This window comes from Apodemus sylvaticus, chromosome 13 (assembly GCF_947179515.1).
Source record: "Apodemus sylvaticus chromosome 13, mApoSyl1.1, whole genome shotgun sequence".
In the NCBI taxonomy this organism is placed as follows: domain Eukaryota; kingdom Metazoa; phylum Chordata; class Mammalia; order Rodentia; family Muridae; genus Apodemus; species Apodemus sylvaticus.
The window spans coordinates 31,139,090-31,153,260 of NC_067484.1; the positions used below are offsets into that span (position 1 = coordinate 31,139,090).

Genomic DNA, 14,171 nt, shown 5'->3' on the forward strand with positions numbered 1-14,171 from the left:
ATGTGGTGTATATGAGTGTGTGTGTATGTATATGTATGTGTGTGTAGTATGTGTGAGTGTGTGTGTATGTATATGTATGTGTGTGTGTAGTGTGTGTGTGTGTGTGTGTGTGTGTGTGTGTATGAGAGAGAGAGACAGAGAGATGCTAAGAACTGAGCCAACAGACTGGTTCATACTAAGAAAGTATTTGACTTCTAAGTTTTTGTTCTCAACTCTTTTTTCCTCCAATAATTTATTTTTTATTCATTTTACATCCTGATCACAGCCCTCCCCCTTCTCTCCTCCCAGTCCCACCCTTACAAAATTCCCCCCATTGCCCCCTCTTTTTCTCTCCCTGGGATATGGCCCCACCCTAGGACATCTAGTCCCAGCAAGACTAGGCCCATCCTCTCCCACTGAGGGCCAACCAGGCAGTCCAGGGAAGGGGGAGGGGACTTAATGGCAGGGAACAGAGACTGAGACAGCCCCAACTCTACTTGTTAGGGGACTCAAATGAAGATCAAGCAGTACATTTGCTACAAATGTGTAGAGGGCTTGGGTCCAGCTCTTGCATGCTCCCTGTTTGGTGGCCCAGTCTCTGTGAGCCAACCATCTGCCCTGGTTAGTTAACTCTATAGGTCTTCTTGTGGTGTCCTTGACCCCTCTGGCTTGTTCAATTCTACCTCCCAATCTTCCACAAGACTTCCAAAGCTCTGCCTGATGCTTGGCTGTGAGTCTTTGTACCTATCCCCATCCACTGCTGGATGAAGCCTCCCCAGAAACACTTGTGCTAGGCTTCTGTCTGCAAGCATAGCAGAGTATCAATAGTGTCAGAGGTTGACTCTCTCACAGGATGGGTCTCAAGATTGGGTATCCTCAACTCTCTCCCTGGAGGGACAGCATCTCTCCAGGATATGATAGCCATGCTCTTTTCTGATGCTAGGAGATAGACCTGATGGCTTCTTGAAGTTCTCTGTAGCTCTGGCATTAGAAGTCTGCACTGGCTGGATCACTTGGAGTTACCACCAACGACAAGAGTCTGCACAGCTCATGCCTACACAGCTAACTATCTTGTAACAATTGAACATTCCAGACCACCTCCATTGTAAGCTGCCATCTTTGTTGTCCATATGCAGGGCTCAGCAACTGCATATTTCTTCATGCCAGGCGACCAGAGCAGATGCACGTGCTTCCTTCAGCGGGGAGGTGTTTAATCCTTCCTGAAACTTGGTGGTTCTAGACTAGATCCTGTCTGTCAAGCAGATGTGTTGGTGCTACAATGTCCACCAGCATGTGTGAAAGTGGTCTGCCCTATTCTTTACTGATTATTTCATTACCAAAACCAAACCAAACCAAAAAACCAAAAAACCAGCCAGACTTACCAAAACCAAACCAAACCAAACCAAACCAAACCAAACCAAACCAAACCAAACCAAACCAAACTAAACCAAACCAAACCAAAAAACCAAAAAACCAGCTGGGCAGTGGTGGCACATGCCTTTAATCCCAGCACTTGGGAGGCAGAGGCAGGCGGATTTCTAAGTTCAAGGCCAGCCTGGTCTACAAAGTGAGTTCCAGGACAGCCAGGGCTACACAGAGAAACCCTGTCTCAAAAATACCAAAAACCAAAAACCAAAAATCAACCTCCCCCCAAAAAACCAAAAACCAAAAACAAAAAACCCCCAACAACAACAACAACAACAAAAACCAAAAAACCAACCAAACCAAAAAACCCCAAAATCCACAACCATTGGTAAGGCTGATTTGTATTGACACAGGGTCCCCTGGCCTATCTCTGATATGTGAACTTTCACTTAGCAAAAGTCACACTGTGTGTTTCCAGGGAAGATGCTGATGTCTTTGGAACCTCTCTCTCTCTCTCTCTCTCTCTCTCTCTCTCTCTCTCTCTCTCTCTCTCTCTCTCTCTCTCTCATTGGCTATTTTATTTTTTCTTCTGTGGCGAGACTGTCATGGGGCCTGGATATCTGAGGTTCACAGGCATCCATGACCCATGTCCCGCTGTGGTCAAAGAACTTAGCAGTGGACTTGGAGGATTCGGCTTCCCGCTGCTGCTTTGTCCTCCCACTGATGAAGGTCAGCTTCAGGGTGTATTTGTCATCAAACCTTTTGAGGCTGGAGGACAGCTGCCGAGTGTCATCGGGATGCATTCCTGCAGGGTCTTTTCTGTGGACCACAAGAAAGATGCTCTTCTCTTTATATGAGGTATAAATAGTCAGAATCCCCATCATCACAGAATAGGATATGATGCAGGAATTCAAAACTGGCTTGGACTCTGGAAATGGATGCAGGTAACCCCAAATCAAAGCCACTATGGCAAAGAAGCAGGAGATGGTACAGATGGTGAGGCGACCGTCAATAAAACCAAAGTTCGCCACATACTTGTACTTTTCCAGGATCATTTGGTGGAATCATCCAGAGAGTTTTTCACGGCTGATCCATCCCACTTATCAATTTTCACAGGCATATCATCAGTCTTTCACTTATCCCACAAACCACTGTGGCTGCTGCTTATCCTGCAGCTGGGGCGCCGCCAGCCCCACTGCTGCCGCCTTCTGCCTTACAACCTTTGTCTCTGTGAGTGTGAGCGTGAGCGCGCTTTCTTGTTTAAGATCCTCAGCCAGGGCAGCTCTGCTGTGGTGAGGAGGATGGGTCCTGTGGCCCTATGTGAAGAAGACTCTTTTCAAGGCCTTTCTTCACGGAGCTCAGGAGAAAAACCCCACATGTTCACAAGGTTTTAAATTATGAGCGAATGATTTGTTTCTCACCACATTAATGGGAAAAAAAAATGACCCTTCTCTCTTGAATATCTGCAGAAATTAGAGGAAATGTGAAGTTAATGGATCAAAGAAGGTTTGGACAGTAAAATGAACAAATCCCCTCGCTTTCCAAAAGCGGGTTTAAACATTTCGCTAGAAACTCTTCCCAAAGTTTATAAATAGTGTCTTGCTCCGTTCCAGCATCAACCTTGGCCAGGCGCTTCCAGCTTTATGACCAAGCTGTGGTTGTGGCCAAGGGGGTTTGGAATGGAAACTTCCTTCATCTGCCTGATTGGTGTTTCCTTCTGTGGCCACAATATTTGTCAGGGCCATGGGATTACTCAATCAATTGAATATTTATTGTAACCAGACAACCAATGGGAAAATTAGACTTGGATGATATTGAATTCCATACTCTAGGGTTAGGTGGATCTGTCTTCAAAGTTTTAAGGCAATTGGAATTACCAATACTTGTCTTTGCTTTGGAGCTTAGGGAAGAATTCATTTGGCCAGAAAAGTTCAAGCCAATACGCTCATGGCATTTGCAGACACAAATGCTTATATACTTAGTTACCTGCTCACATATCTGTTTGTAAATATTTCCTTTTCATCTTAGCTGTTTTTCTTGCTTTAAATGTCAACAGTGCCAGAGACAATCATTTGAAACTGGAAACCCTGAGAATTAAATGTCATGCTCTAACTTTTTGTTGGAACGGGGAGGTTCTATTAGAGCAGAGACTGTAAGCTTAACAGAAAGTAAGTGTGTGTGTGTGTGCGCGCGCGCGCGCGCGCGCGCGTGCGCGCGCTGCGGAAAACACATGTAGGTTTATTTATTTTTTTAAGATTTATTTATTTATTATATGTGAGTATACTGTAACTGTTTTCAGACACACCAGAAGAGGGAGTCATATCTCATTATAGGTGGTTGTGAGTCATCATGTGGTTGCTGGGATTTGAACTCAGGACCGGAAGAACAGTCAGTGCTCTTAACTCCTGAGCCATCTCTCCAGCCCCCGCCTCCCAGGTTTATTAAACAGGTTATGTAGTCACTAGTTCAGTTTGCTGATATTTTCATGTCTACTGGAGACATAGATATTACTCTTCCATCAACTTAAATTTAGATGTTTCAGCCAATGAGATCTGAACAGAATTTGTGAAATCACTTTGGGAGAGAGGTGAACATTTTATCTGTCCTCTCTCCATGACAATGGCTGGTATTTCTTGTTGGTTCAGATTCTATCCTCTTGTGTCCCCAAGTAAAGTTAATATAAACTGTCCTCCACTAACCCAAACATAGCAAAAGCAGGCAATAATTTCCCCCAAGCTACTAAGATGCCAGGTTTCTTTTCCCTAACCCTATGTATTTTTGAATAATAGGGATATTGGTAAATTCATTCTATAGAAGTGGACTACTATGTTGGGAGCCAGGCGGGGGGTGGTAGAAAGAAATGGGGCCATCAGGAATTTAGAATTGCTTAGGTTGTATGCCTGCCTTTAAGGGAAGAGATTGGGGAAGAGGGTTTTAATTAATAACATGTGCTGTCTGTTGATGGCTGTTTTAAAAAAAAGTTGCAAGAAAAAGGTAAGGTTCAAAGGGGCTTGACTCCCTTTAAGCAGGAAAGTAAGAAAATAGAGTTCATGGGCATTTAAGTCTAAAAGAAGATTCAATCCTGACTAGCAGAGGTAGGGGTCAATGGAAAGCCAGCTTCGCATCAGGGGACTAATTAGGGAACTAGACATTTCATACCTAATGTTAAAACCCACGGTTGAATTGAGATGACTGTGAACAGTAGTTAATAGTGGGGTGTTCAAAAATAATGGCCCAGGATAAAGGGGTACTCTTATAAAAGACATTGCTTCAGAGAATTGAAATAAGGTCGGCAGAAAGAGGAATGGGGAGGAAGAAGAAAATCAAAGTAAATATATGCATTATGTCTCAAAAGGAACTGCAGTCAGTGGCATAGAAAGTTGACTGGCATAAAATGTGTGAGAAGCTGTATTTAGAACAGAGGCACATTGACAAAAGAAGTATCCATTAGTTAGTATGAACCTAAGAGATGGGTATAGTCTAAGACAAAGAAAGGACTGGGTGGATGGCTCAGCCCATAATATGTCTGCCTTGAGAGCATGATACCTGCATTTGGATTCTCAGAGCCATGTGTAAATCTTCAATTTTATCAGAAAATGGTTATAATCCCACTTTCAATCAACTTAGAAATATTTTTATGCCTATGTGTTTTTCTATATATTTCCTGAATTTTATTAGAAATATCTTCCATGTAGATCTTCAATTCTATCAGAAAACGTTTATAATTCCACTTTCAATCAACTTAGAAATATTTTATGTCTACCATTTTATCTGTGTAATTTTCCATGATAATCTTCAATTTTAACATGTTATTCTATATTTTCTACAATTTTATCAGAAATATTTTCCATGTAATCTTCATCTCTATCATAAAATGTTTCACTTCCTTTTTCAAATAATTTAGCAATTTTTGTCTATCATTTTACTCTTTAATTTTCCACGAAAATCGTCAATTTTAACATGTTTTTCTATATATTTATTCAATTTTCCATGTAAATCTTCAATTTTATCATAAAATGTTTTTACTTCCTTATTCAATAAAGAGAGAGAGAGAGAGAGAGAGAGAGAAAGAGAGAGAAAAGCTGAGTACAGAAGTATATGACTGTAACTCTAGCCTTGATGGGGTAGGGGGCAGCAGGGACAGGAATATCCTTGAAGTTCTATGGCCAGCTGGCCTTCCCAAAATCTTTAAACGTCAGGCTCCATGAGAGACCAATTGCTTCAAAGCAGTAATGTTGGCGGGGGGTCAAAGAGGAAGACACCAGAGACCTTGCTCTGGCACATTCACATGTAATGCAACACACATGACACATATGGATGAACACATGAACATGAATGCACACACACACACACACACACACACACACACACACACACAGATGTGGAATTCATCATCAAAGAGCAAAAAATAGATTGAGAAGACTCCCATTTTTCCCTCTCTTTCCCTCCCTCTCTCCCTTTTTTCTTTTTTTCTTTTTTTCTTTTTGTTTTTTATTTTCTTTTGTTGGGGGGTGGGGCTTTCTCTGTGTAGCTCTGGCTGTCCTGGAACTTGCTCTGTACAGCAGTTAGCCTCAAGCTCAGAGATCTGCTTGCCTCTGCCTCTTTTTTTTTTCTGATTAATTTTCTTTTACTTTTTTTTTAAAGCATGTTCTTTTATTGAAAAAGGAAGTAGCTGGGTGGTGGCGGCGCATGCCTGTAATCCCAGCACTCTAGGAGGCAGAGACAGGCAGATTTCTGAGTTCGAGGCCAGCCTGGTCTACAGAGTGAGCTCCAGGACAGCCAGGGCTATACAGAGAAACTCTATCTCGGAAAAAAAAAAAATCTAAAAAATCTAAAGAAAAAAAAGAAAAAAAATTTTATGAAAAAATTGAAGATTTACATGGAAAATATTTCTGATAAAATAGAAGAGATATATTCTATATAGAAAAACACATTAAAGTTGACAATTTTCATGGAAAATTAAAGAGTAAAGTGGTAGACATAGTAGTGGACATGATCATGTAATTTTTTTCTTTCAGTTTGCTTCTATTTTGGGTAACATTTATCAATTTGTGTATGTTGAAACATCCCTGCATCTCCGGGACAAAGTTTATTTCATCATGGTAATTTTTTTAATGTGTTCTTGGATTTGGTTTGCAAGTATTTTATTGAGAAATGTTGCATCTATTATAATAAGAGAAATTAGTCTGTAATTATCTTTGTTGAGTCTTGTGTGGTTTGAGTATCAGGGTAACTATGGCCTCATTAAAAAAATAGGCAATTTCTGTTTCTATTTTGTGGATAATTGGAGAAGGATTGGCATTAATTATTCTTTGAAAGTCTGGTAGAATTCTGTGCTAAAACTTTCTGGTCCTGTTTTTTGTTTTTTGTTTTTGTCGGGTTTTTTTTGAGAGACACTTTTAATTACTGTTCTGTTTCTATTTCACTAGGGGTTATAGATCTATTTAAATTGCTTATTTGACCTTGATTTAACTTTGGTAGCTGCTATATATTGAGAAAATGATACATTTCTTTAAACTTTTGTATTTGGTGGAGCACAGATTTCAAAGTATGTCCTTACGTGTCTTCTCCATGTCTGTTGCTATGTCTCCCCTTTCATCTCTAATTTTGTTAATTTGGACCATCCTCAACCTTTCTGCAATTTTCCTAAGGGTTTGTTAGTTTTAGTGATTTAGTGATCAAAGGACCATCTTTTCGTTTTATTGATTCTTTGTATTGTGTTCTTCTTTTTGTGTTTGGGTGAAATGTTCTGTAAATAATGTTAGGTTTATTTGGATTGTGATATCAGCTCCAGCATTTCTCTGTTTAGTTTTAATTGCCAAGAATGGGGTGTTGATGTCCTCCACTATCATCCTGTGAAGGTCAACATGTGATTTTGGCTGTAGTAGTGTTTCTTTTATGAACTGGGGTGCTCTTGTGTTTCCTATATAGGTTTTAAGAATTGCAATGTTCCCTTGGTAGATATTTTTCCTTTTATGAGTGTATAGTGTCCTTCCCTATCTCCTCTGGTTAGTTTTGGTTTAAAGTCTATTTTGTCAGATATTTAAATGGCTTACAGTGGCTTGCTTGTTTGGTCCATTTGTTTGAAATATATTTTTCTATTATTTACCTTAGGTAAATGATAAAACCATGATATCCTTAGGTAAATGAATAAATGATGTTTATCCTTGATGTTGAAGTGTGTTTCTCGAATGTAGTAGAAGGCTGACTCCTGTTTTTGAACCTTTAATCTGTGTCGTTTTATTGGGGAATTGAGATCATTAATGTTGGGAGTTATCAATGGACAGTGTCTGTTGATTGCCATTATTTTTTTGGTGTGGTGTGTGCTTTTTCCCTCTCTCATTTGTTTTGCTGGTCTGATATTCTTTTCCTTGTGTGTTTCTTGGATGTGGTAAGACTCTTACTGTTTCCTTCTGTTGCTTTCTGTATTTGTTTCTGGATTTGTAGATAACTACTGCTTAAATTTGGTTTTATCATTTAATGTCTTTCTTTCCCCATTTATTGTGATTGAAAGTTGTGCTGTGTATCTGAGCACACATAGACACAGCACAACTTTTAGAGTTTGCAAAACCTCTCTCTAGACCCTTCTGGCTTTTCGAGTCTCCATTGAGAAATCGGGTGTTATTCTAATAGGTCTGCTTTTGTGTGTTACTTGGTCTTTTTCCTCTAGCAGCTTTTACTATTCCTATTCTTGTCTGCACATTTAATGTTTTGATTATTGTGTGTTGTGTGGGGACTTTCTTTTCTGTCCTCATCTATTTGATGTTCTGTGTGCTTGTACTTTGATAGGCACCTACTTATTTAAGACAATTTTGTATGATTTGGTGAAAGTATTTCTTTCTCTCTCTCTCTCTCTCTCTCTCTCTCTGTGTGTGTGTGTGTGTGTGTGTGTGTGTAAAAACCATTTGATCTGGGTTTCTTCTTCCTCTTTTCCTACTATTCTTAGATTTGGTCTTTTCACAACATTTTAGATTTTTAGATTTTTGGATGTTTTGTGCCTGGATATATGTATATATATATATATATATATATATATATATATATATATATATATATATATATATATTACTACATATATATTAACAGAGCTGTTAATATTGTGTATATATTAATAGAACTGTACAATTATGTATATTAATAGAACTGTTACAATTATGTATATTTTTTGATCAAGGTATCAATTTATTCTAACTTGTTTTCAAAGCCAGAGATTCTCATTTCCATTTGTTATATTTGCTTGGTGAGGACTCTGAGGGTCTTTTTTGAGTTCCAAAAATTTTTAATTTCCAGTTTTCCCTTAGTTTGTGTTTTCTTTGATGATTCCATTTCTGTTTTCAGGTCTTGAGTTATTTTCTTCATTTCATTCCACTGTTTGTGTATTCTTAGATCTCATTAATGGATTCAGTCATTGCCTCTTTTATAGTCCCTGAGTATGTTCATAATAGCCATTTTGAATTCCTTGTCTCATGCCTCAGTTATGTTGAGTTCTCATGTCTGACTATAGTATGTTTGCTCGTATCTAGGAGAGTCATGCTGTCCTGCCTGTTATCGATTGCGTTTTCATGCTGACACCTAAGCATCTGGGTTTGGAGTGATTATAATTCTTGGTACTGATACATGGATGTGGCTTGAATATGCTTGGTCCATAGAGTGGCACTATTAGGAGGTGTGGTCTTGTTGCAGTAAGTGTGGCCTTATTAGAGGAAGTGTGTCACTGTAGGTGTGGGCTTTAAGACCCTCCTCCTAGCTGCCTGGAAGCTAGTCTTCCCCTAGTGACTTTCAGATGAAGATGTAGAACTCTCAGTTCCTCCTGCACCATGCCTGCCCGGATACTGCCATGCTTCCTGCCTTGATAATGGACTGAACCTCTGAATCTGTAAGCCAGTCCCAATTAAATGTTGTCCTTTTAAGAGTTGCTTTGGTCCATTAGAAACAATGAATTCATGAAATTCTTAGGCAAATGGATGGAGCTAGAGAACATCATACTAAGTGAGGTAACCCAGACTCAAAAGGTGAATCATGGTATGCACTCACTAATAAGTGGGTGTTAACTTAGAAAACTGGAATACCCAAAACATAATCCACACATCAAATGAGGTACAAGAAGAAAGGAGGAGTGGCCCCTGGTTCTGGAAAGTCTCAGTGAAACAGTATTCGGCAAAACCAGAACGGGGAAGTGGGAAGGGGTGGGTGGGAGGACAGGGGAAGAGAAGGGGGCTTACGGGACTTTCGGGGAGTAGGGGGCTAGAAAAGGGGAAATCATTTGAAATGTAAATAAATTATATCGAATAAAAAAATATCTAAAAAAAAAAAGAGTTGCTTTGGTCATGGTGTCTGTTCACAGCAGGAAAACTGTAACTAAGACAGGGTGTGTGTTTGTTTGGTGGGTATTCTGTTCTTTGGTTTCTTTTGCCCTCCATGCATCTTGAGAGAGTATGGTGGTGGTAGTTTGCCTGGTAGAAAATGCCTCTGAGATTCTGCAGGGTGTGGCTGCTGGAGGTCCTGGATAGAAGGTATTTCTAGCTATTGGGAGCTGACACTAAAGAAGGGGGGGTGGGCTTAAGGGATGTGGGGGGGATGGTAGGGTATGGAGGAACAAGAAAAGCTGGGTGCCACCGGGATCTGCGTAGGCCTCTGGGAGAAGAGGCAGAAGGAGGAGAGGCAAACAGGTGTTCTGTTATAGAGCTGTTAAACAACTGGTGGATTGGAATTAGAGGATAGGGGTAGAGTGAATATTACCAACCTGATTCTGTAGTCTCAGCGGTCAGCAGGTTTCTAGGGTGTGCCTCCTAGAGTTGGTGTCTGAGACAAAGATATAAAGTTGTGGAGGAGAAGAACTGCATGATTAGCTGGGAATGCAGGAAGAAAGTCTGGGAGGCGACATCAGGTGAACTGCTACACAACTGGGGATATATCTGGGGACTTGGAATTGGAGGACATGAGGGAGAGTAAAGATGGCTGACTTCACCTCCCCAGATGGTGAGGCTGGCAGGCTTCTGGGTAAAGTCTCCTAGAGTTGGCAGCTGATACAAAGGCTGAATTCTGGTTCTCTTGCTGCTACCACCTGAGTGCTAGAATTACAGATGTGCACCTCCATGACAACTTTTATGCAGTGCTAGGAACCAAACCCCAGCATGCTAGCAAACACTTGACCCGCTGAGCTACAGGCCCAGCCTCAGGAAAGATACATTTTCATTGTCTTTGAACTTGGTGCACTTGGGCAGCTGCAACAAAATACCACAGGCTGGGAAGCTTATGAAGAATTCAGCCTATTTGTTTGGATCAGTTGGCATAGTGCTTACTTTGTAAGCACACAGACCCAGGTTCAATCCCCAGTTTGAACTGATGTGATCCCCAGAAAGAAACTGATGTGATGCCCATATTAAAGAGGGAAGGAAAAGGAAGGGAGGGAGGGAGGGAGGAAGGGACAGAGGAAGAGAGGGAGGGAAGGAGGGAGGAAGGAAGGGAGGGAGGGAGGTATGGAGGAAGGAAAGAAGAGAGGGAGGCAGGGAGGGAGGAGGGAGGGAGGAAAGAAGGAAGGAAGGAAGAAAGACACTAGTTGTCATGAGCACTTGTAATCCCATTGCTAGGGAGGCAGAGGCAGGCAGATCCCTCGGGCTCACCAATGAGTTCCAGTCCAGGCCAGTGAGATTAAGGTTGTTGCCATCTTAGGAATAACACATGAAGCTGAGCTCTGGCCTCTCCATGCTGCTGCACACATGTGCACCCACTCATGCATGCACACAGCTGCTGCACACATGAGAACCCACTCATACATCATACACCATCACCGTCTCATAGTTTGAAACGGCTGGGAATTCTGGGATCAGGACACCAGTAGATTCATTAAGGTTTGGCTTTCTCAGACAATATCTTTGGGCTATGTCCTCACATGGTGGAAGGGATCTGTTAGCTCTCTGTTGCCTTTTGTGAGTGCTCTGATCTGGTTCAAAAGGGTGGAGACCCCATGAGCTAATCATTTCCCATAGGTCTTGCTCTCATATCATCCCCAGAGATGAAAATATTGCAACATGTGCATTTGGTGGCAGTGCTGAGTTGTCATAATCCTTCAGACCACATGACCTGCTTCAAATGCTGCCACAAAGAGTGGGGAAAGGGACTCTTGGGTATGGAAGCCAGCTTCAGGAAAGTGTCTTTTCTCACACAGAGCCTCTGGAATATCTGTGCAGTAGCGTCATAATCGGCACTGGCCGGAGTCTGATATGTTCTCTTTAAGGAAAACCTCTCTTGGGGATTTCTCATTTTTAACGATGCCATTCACGTAGCAATGTGAAATGGTGGTCAGAAAGTTAAATATCCCACTCACAGGTTCCTGGACTGATAGAGCCCAAATCTCAGGCTGGACTTATGAGAAAGTGGCTGTCTATGCGTCTCCTGGAGTCTTATACTTAGGACTGAAGGCGGCGGCATCAGAGCGAGACTTCAGGTGAAACACTAGAGGAAGGGATGGAACATTTTGATTTTCTCATTTAGGTTCCCAAGTGAGGACAATGTAGAGCAGACAGCTCTGTCCACCCAATATGGATATTCAGAAAGAAGAAAGAAACTTGTTGTGTTTTAAACCTCTAAGCAATCAAGGGTGTTTGTCACAGCAGAGTAACCTCACTAGTACTGACTAATGTAGACAAAATGCTAAAGCAGAATATTAAAATCTTAAAGTTATTTTTCCCTATAGAAAGCAATGTCTCTAGCAGGTAACCATTCTCTATGACATCTCTCACTCCTGGCTTCTCACATTTCTGTTGACATTTTAGAAGGCAAATGGATCCACTGTTTTAAATTATAAGAATGCCATAGAATCCAGGTTCTCCCCTCCCCATAAGTCCCATAAGCCCTTTTCTCTTTGCCCATTCTCCAATCAACCCCCTCCCACTTCTCTGTCCTGGTACTCCTCTACAATGTTGCATCAAGCCTTTCCAGGACCAGGGCCCTCTCCTTCCTTCTTCTTGGGAATGATTTGATATGTTAATTGTGTCTTGGGTATTCCGAACTTCTGGGCTAATATCCACTTCTCAGTGACTGCTTTCCATGAGTGTTCTTTTGTGATTGGGTTACCTCACTTAGGATGATATTTTCCAGAACCAACCATTTGCCTAAGACTTTCATGAATTCATTGTTTTTAATTGCTGAGTAGTATTCCATTGTGTAAATATACTACATTTTCTGTATCCATTCCTCCACTGAGGAACATCTGGCTTCTTTCCAGCTTCTGGCTATTATAAATAAGGCTGCTATGAACAGTGGAGCATGAGTCCTTATTGCATGCCGGAGAAGGTTCAATTTTTCTTTTTCTTTTTTTTTTCCTGGTTTTCTTGAGACAGGGTTTCTCTGTGTAGCCCTGGCTGTCCTGGAACTCACACTGTAGACCAAGCTGGCCTCGAACTCAGAAATCCACCTGCCTCTGCCTCCCAAGTGCTGGGATTACAGGCGTGTACCACCACCGTCTGGCTCTCCTACCCTACTTTCATTATCAGGATAAATTTTTTTCTTTCTTGACACTAGTAAGATTCCAGAATTCAACAGCATATCCAAGTTTATTTATCTAAAACCCACCTGTTCCAAAAAATAGCATGCAGTCTTTTTTAAATGCATGAAGATAAATAATTGCACTTATTTTTTATATATATTTACATCAAGAGGAGAGTTATTTTGGAGCATTTGGTATGAATTAAACGGCTGCTGTTAAGCAGTAAATCCATCCCTGGCATCAGGTTATGAAGTTGTCATTGCGTGACAAAGCAAGTACACAGATTTATCTAGGGACAGAAGTCCTCTCAGATGCTAAGGGCGGGTAACACAGTACACAGTGTCTGCAAGCACAGCTTTGAAAAGATAGGAAAATATTCTTCCAACTGATGCCTTATTCCTCGCCTCCAAGATTTAAGGGCATGGCATTAATCTTCATTCTGTCAAGGTTAGTCCTCCGGGAGCGTCTGTAACAAGGAGCAGGTTTGCTGCTTTCTGATGACCTAATCACTTCTGCGAGAGGCTTGCAGGACCTAGAGGAATGGAGAAACAACATATTTCTTCTAAGTCCCAAATGTTTTAAGCAACCTTTTGGGCCAAGTGCTGAACTAGTTAGGAACTGGATTCTCTAATACATGTCTGACACATCTCTGACCATACCCTTGTGGTGGTCAGCTCTCCTTTTGTTAAAATGTTGAAGTAGTTTTTTTGGTTTTTGTTTTTTTTTTTTAAGTCATATAGGCAATGTAATATCTGTGCATTTAGTATGTAGTATGTGTATATGTAGTGTAGTATGTCATATGTGTGTATGTATGTGTTGTATAGTATGTAGTGTGTACATAGTGTAGTATGCTATATGTTTGTATGTATGTGGTATGTATGTAGTATAGTATGTCATGTTTGTATGTATGTGGTATGTAGCATGTGTACATAGTATAGTATGCCATGCGTGTATATGTATGTACTGTATAGTATGTAGTGTAGTATGTCATATGTGTGTATGTATGTGCTGTGTAGTATATGGTATGTGTATATAGTAAGTATGTCATATGTGTGCATGCATGTTGTGTGTAGTATGTAGTGTGTGTGTAGTGGACAGGGTGTGTGTGTGTGTATGAGTGCACATTTCTGTGTATGAGTACTGCTGTGCACATGCCATGGCACACGTGTGGCAGTGAGGGGACAGCCTTGGGTATCAGTCCTCGTCTTTGCAGCTGGTTAGAGGCAGTCTCTAGGAGGCTGTAAGGCCAGGCTAACTACCACACAAGATTCTTGGCATTCTCAGGTCTTCACCTCCAATCTCCCCATGGAGCACTGGATTACTGCAGATGTGTGCTATG

At 41.1% G+C, this 14,171-nt stretch overlaps 1 pseudogene; it reads right to left on the minus strand.

Moving 5' to 3' along the window:
* Positions 1–1,916: 1,916 nt before the first annotated feature.
* On the minus strand, positions 1,917–11,775 carry LOC127663614 (signal peptidase complex subunit 2-like; annotated as a pseudogene).
* Positions 11,776–14,171: the final 2,396 nt, after the last annotated feature.